We start from the raw sequence: 5949 nt of genomic DNA on the forward strand, positions 1-5949 counted from the left end.
TCTCTCTCTCTCTCTCTCTCTCTCTCTCTCTCTCTCTCTTTCTCTTTCCCTCTTTCTCTCTTCAGTAGAGTCCTGCATAACCAAGGATCATTGTTTCCTATTTTAAAAAAGGATTTTTTGTTTATCTTAGTGAGCCAAACCTCTTTCAAAAATTATATCTGTCTTCCATAATATTCATTTTGAAAATGCTTCTCAGTCTACGCCGCTATGACAGAATGATGTGTTCCTTGCTGAACAAAATGTTGAGTAATTTCTTACCCATTAAAAATGAAAAAATGAAGCTGTAAAAAAAAATCTACCAAGTTGCCTTGCAAATGAAACTCCAGAGAGAGACTCCAGAAGCCTGGGAGACCACACAGTAATGTTCAGGGTTCGATCTCCTCCATGTATTTCTCACCTGGGGAATGTGTCAGTCATTGGATTTTGCTGCTCAGGCAGCAAGCAAATACTACGAGTACTGGAAATACAAAGGCCTGCAGTTTTGCTGCCACAAAAGGAGGCTCTGAAGTAGGCTCAGTTCACACGGCTCCTTGTGATCGGTGAGGGGCCAGAGGGGCTGACAGTGCTCTCTGAGTGAGGGATCGTGATCAGAGAATAAGGAGCCTGTGCCCGGGAAATCTGCGCACACACAGCAGTATTATATGCTCTGGGGCAATGTGCAGTCTTCTCCAAAGTGTGTCTGTACCTGAGAATAAATCTAGAAAAAGAAAAGCCTAAAATGTAAGTAGAAATAGTTACTTTTTATTTCTTTTAAACGCGTTTCTGCAAAGTTATGCTTGCTTTATAGGTGTGTCTTAAGGCAATTACAAAGAGAACAACAAAATAGCTTTTCATTATTTAATTCTGAATTTGTTCATGGCTGATATAATAGCTAACAGGGATCAGAAACAAATCATTACTGATTACATCTGTGTGATAGGTAGGCCACAACAAAACAGTTTAAGGTTTCTCTAATATCTCAGATGCCAGTTTAGGGTTCTAAACCAGTAAGAAATAAATGCCTGTTGCTATGTTAAAAATATCAGCTTATCTGGAGACACTAAAAGCAGAATTCTATGCAAAAATCTGTGGTGTTAGGACCGTCTTACTCACTCTTGAATTTGTGTTGTTCCAGGCATGGAATTGCAGCTTTCGGTGCTGCAATGGAGTTTGTTTGCGTGTTCCCTTGAGGGGCCCTGGCATGCTGTGAGTGCTCTAGAGCGGTGGGTGATGGTGGCAAGAAGAGGGGGAGCCACCGAGTGGCTGTCACTGTGAATGTGGATAGACCTTCAACTTAGAGGACAGTTATTACCACCAAACTGCAAAGCGTCCTAAATTCTACGCTGTACAAAGCCTAATAAGAATAATCATTAAATTATCTAGTGCTTTGCAGTTCGCTTTACAGATTCAGCATAACTAATTATATTTACAATTATCCTATGAGATATTGTAATCACTCTTACTTTGCACACAGGGAAGGTAAAGTCAGAGAAGTCAGTTAACTGCTCTCCAGATTCAAGTTGTGCTAGAACCCGGGCATAAGCTGAAGTTGCTGGGACTTTTTCCTTTTTACTCTATCAAGAACAGCAGACTCCATGCCATGGCTATCTGGTACTGCAGGTGGAGATGTGTGAAGTCAGACTTCTCCTTGGACAGGCAGGGCCAGGCCCTCTCCAGCTTCTTTTCCCGGAGGAGAACTGAAAGGTGGGGTGTGGTGAAGGGCAGCGGCTCCTGGACACGGGGAGTTTGCCAGCACAGAAATGGGAAACAGATTTCCTTACATCTTAATTCTATCACAGTCCAACCCAAAGTAGCACAGTTTGATGAGGTGAATGCTATCTCTAGGAAAGGGGGAAAAATACAGAGGCTCAAACAGTTCTGGACTTCATTTCCTGCTAAGGAAGATGTTGAGAAGATTTTCTCCCCGAAATTCCAGCTTGAAGCTGAAAGGTCAGAGGTACTAGAACAAATAGCAATAAAGGTACAGTATGTTCTAAATCTAATGATAAAGTGAGTGCAAATAAATAACTGGAAGTAGAGGGCAGGCATCCAAAAGGACTGAAGGAACTCAAGAGTGAAGTAGTCTGTGGGGCGAAGGCAGTTTATAGCCACAGATGACTTTTGAGTATCCTTAAAATGTGAGAACAGGAAACCAAAATTTTATATTGGATCCCATTTTATATTGAGATCCCATGACAAAAATCCCCTCAGTCACTATTTTTTATTTGAAGAGTTTATATTTCTGGGGCAGGTGCCAGTCATAGAAAAATGTGTAAAGACTTAGCAGTTCCTTTTCGTAGCAGAAATGGGTAGCTGTCACAAAAGTGTCAGAGTTTGTATGGTTCCAGCACCACAGATTATGCCTAATAGCTCTGGGAACTTGGAATCTGTGGTGTCTGCGTGAGCAGCTTTGTTGTATGGTGAGGCTCAGATTCTTGGGTCACAGGAAGTCTTCTCATACTGTGCTGAGCTGGTTGAAGGGTTGGAGGAAGCTCTCTGTGATCTTTTTTTGTAATCATCTTAGTGAAGGTACCACACTCATGAAATAATCACCTCCCAAAGGCCTCACCTCTTGATAATATCCCATTGGGGATTATAATTTCTGTATAAGAATTGGGGAGGGGGCACTCAGGCAATGCCCTCCCTGCCTGCACACATGCCTAATCTCACCCACTATTGATAGCTTCTACCTGAGCTGAGCATTTGGTGCCACGCTGAACCTCTGTTGACACATCATAATGACCTAAAGCACAAGGTTGACATTAGGGCTCCCTCGCAGGGTTGTCACATTCTGTGGCTTTGTACACATGTACAGCAACATGGAGGCACATTGGAGGACCACACGGAATAGTTTCACGCTTCTAAAAATCCTCTGTGCTCTTCATTCTTCCCAGCCACAACTTCTGGCACACGTGGCTTGTGTTTATCGCTTCTAGAGTTTTGCTTTATTTGAGAACATCACACAGTTGGAATCCTACAGTTGTAGATTTGTTAGGTTGGTGTCTTTCACTTAGCAATATGCACTCAAATTTTGCTCGTGTTTTTTCATGGCCTGATAGGTCCTGTGTTACATGGCCTGATAGTTCCTGGTGAGCTAAGTTAAAAGGGATGCTTTGCCTGAGTTGTCCCTGAGAAAACAAAGCCAGCTAGGCCTCACAGGTGCCTTTCAGCTTGGTTGACCTGCAAACCTACGTGAAACTTAAATAGAAAATGAAACTTAATAGAAAATGAAACTTAAATTCACCCAATAAGGCATTAACAATTAACTTCTAGCTATAAAACAGAGACTTAGTGTAGGATAGATCAAATAAAGCAAAAATGTAACTGTAACCAATTACATATTCTCTTTGCTTTCGTACCATGTTTACCCATGAAAGCTATTTCTCTGGCATTTCTACTTCTGAAGCTGCCAGATTCATGAACCCCTGCTTGCTCAGATAAACTTTTTATACTTGTATTATGCCTCAGTTTACCTTTTATAATACTGAGTAATATTCCACTGTCCGGAATATTAATAATTTATTAATCTATGCACCTTCTCAAGAAGATCTTGATTATTTCCAAATTTGGGCAGTTTTAATACAGCTGCTATAAATGCTCATCCACAGGTTTTTGTGTGGAAAAAGCCTTTGATTTCTGTGGGTAAATATCAAAGAGTGTATGGGCTGGGGAGATAGCTCAGTAGAATAAGCACTTGCCTGGCAAGCACAAGGTTCTGAGTTCAATCCCCGGTACCACCAAAAGAAAAAAGAAAATCAAACTGTGGATTCTGGATCAAATAGTAAGAGCATTTTCAGCTTGTCACAAACATCATCGTCCTGCGAAGTGCTAACAGTTGGTTTGCACTCCTGCCAGCAACGAATGAGAGTTCTTGTTGCTCTATATGTTTGCTAGCATTCAGTGATGTCAGTTCTGGATTTTGGCCATTTTAATAGATATGTAGTGGTAAGCATTATTTTAATTTGCAGTTTCCTGATAAAACATAGCATGCAGCACCATTTCATATGCTTATTTGGCATCTGTATATCTTCTCGATGAGGTCTTAGGTTCAAAATTTAATTGCATTCTTTGTTTCCTCCCCGTTGAATCTGAAGAGTTCTTTGTACATTTTAGATAAAGTTCTTTATCAGATATGTCTTTTGCAAATATTTCCTTCCGCCCTGGGACTGGGCTTTTCATTCCCCTGACATTGTCTTCTGTAATGCAGGAGACTTTATTTTATTTGTTTTTTGTTTTCAAACTTATTTATTTATTTGCTACAAAGTCTTGCTATGTAGCTTAGACTCGTAGTGATCCTCCTGTCTTGGCCCCAACAGCCCTGGGATTACAGGTGTGCTCTTCCATGCCCGGCTTTGGTGGCTGGCATGGCACATCTGGGGTTCTGGGGCTGGCACAGCATGGGGTACTAGAGACTGAATCCAGGTCTTTTTGCTTCCCAGGCAGGCGCTTAGAGCACTGATCTATCTCCCAGGAGATGGTACCACAATAACAGGAGATTTTAGTTTTAATGATGTCCAGCTCATTAATTTATTCTTTGATGGATCATGTCTGTTATTTTGTATCTAGAAAAATCATCCCTATACACAAATTATTCAGTTTTCCTCCTATGTTGTCTTTAAGGAATTTTTTGCTATTTTTGTATTTTACATTAATTTCTATGATCCCTTTTGAGATTTCTTTGGTGAAAAAATATGCCTAGATTTTTGAAAGGGGGCATGTGGATGTCCTGTTATTGTGGTACTGCCTGCTGAAAAATTATTCTTTGTCACAGATAAATTAACTCTGTTCATGGGACCTATCCTGAGGCTCTCTTTCTGCCTTATTGACCTACATATCTATTGTTTCATCAACACTAAACTATCTTGCTCACTGCAGTGTAACAGAAGGTTTTGAAGTCAGGTAATCTCAATCCTTCAACTTTGTTCTCTTAATTTTGTGGCAGTTATTCTGGGATTTTTTTTCCTCTTCATATAAACTTTAGAATCAGTTTGTTGGTGTCCACAAAACAACATAATGAGGTTTTTAGTGGGAGGCTTCCTGTCATCCAGCTCCCTGGATTGCTTCACGCTTACTGGTTTGGCTCTCCGTTGCTCCAGCTACTTGGATGACCAAATCCTTGAATCCAGAAGTGATGTGGCCTTCCTGGTACTTCTTTTTGATGCATATAAGTACATGATTTAATATAGTACCTGGTCAGTGATAGTTTTTTTCTAACGGAATGGGTAAAGATAATTAGTGCAAATGAAGTCGATATTAGTAAATCTGTAAGTATGAAGTATGACAAAAATATTGTGGCTCACACACATCTTTTCATGATTTCAAAATCTAAAAGGCTCTGAAAACTAAATGCTTAAAAAGAGATGTATGGGAAACTCATCTGTTTGCAAATTCTGACTTGAAATGATTTCATTCTACCCATAGTGTTTACATATACTGCTTAATGTGATTTCATTTGTAAGTTTTATTGCAGAAAATGAGTGTATTTGACCTCAGGATACTACCAGACATCAGAAGGCATTTTTAAAAATAATAGAATTTCCACATGTAAACTAGGGAGTTCAGAAATCCATCAGACTTAAGGTTTTAGGAGAAGAGACTGAGTAGCTTCATCATAGTTCTATTAATCAGTTCCCCATTGTTAGGGAAAAGTTCCTGTCACTTGCAAATGAAAGGAAGAGGAGTTTATTTGCTTAAGTGTTTCAATGGATTCAATCCCTAGTTGATTGACTCCAAGGCAAGAAAGAGTATTACGGTGGACGGGTATCATGAAACCAAGCTGCATAGGTCATGAAAGCCAGGAGGCAGCGCAGAACAACAATGCCAGAGAGAAGGGCCAAGGTCCAGCCTCTAGCATTCATCCAGACACGCCCAGAAGTGTGCTTAACTAAAATTGAGTGGTGCATAGGCCACTCAGGTTGATGATTAACTATCACATTATTGTTAAGAAATGGAGAACTGTCAAAGAATTTT

The sequence above is a fragment of the Octodon degus genome, unplaced genomic scaffold, assembly GCF_000260255.1.
Source record: "Octodon degus isolate 3935 unplaced genomic scaffold, OctDeg1.0 scaffold00004, whole genome shotgun sequence".
In the NCBI taxonomy this organism is placed as follows: domain Eukaryota; kingdom Metazoa; phylum Chordata; class Mammalia; order Rodentia; family Octodontidae; genus Octodon; species Octodon degus.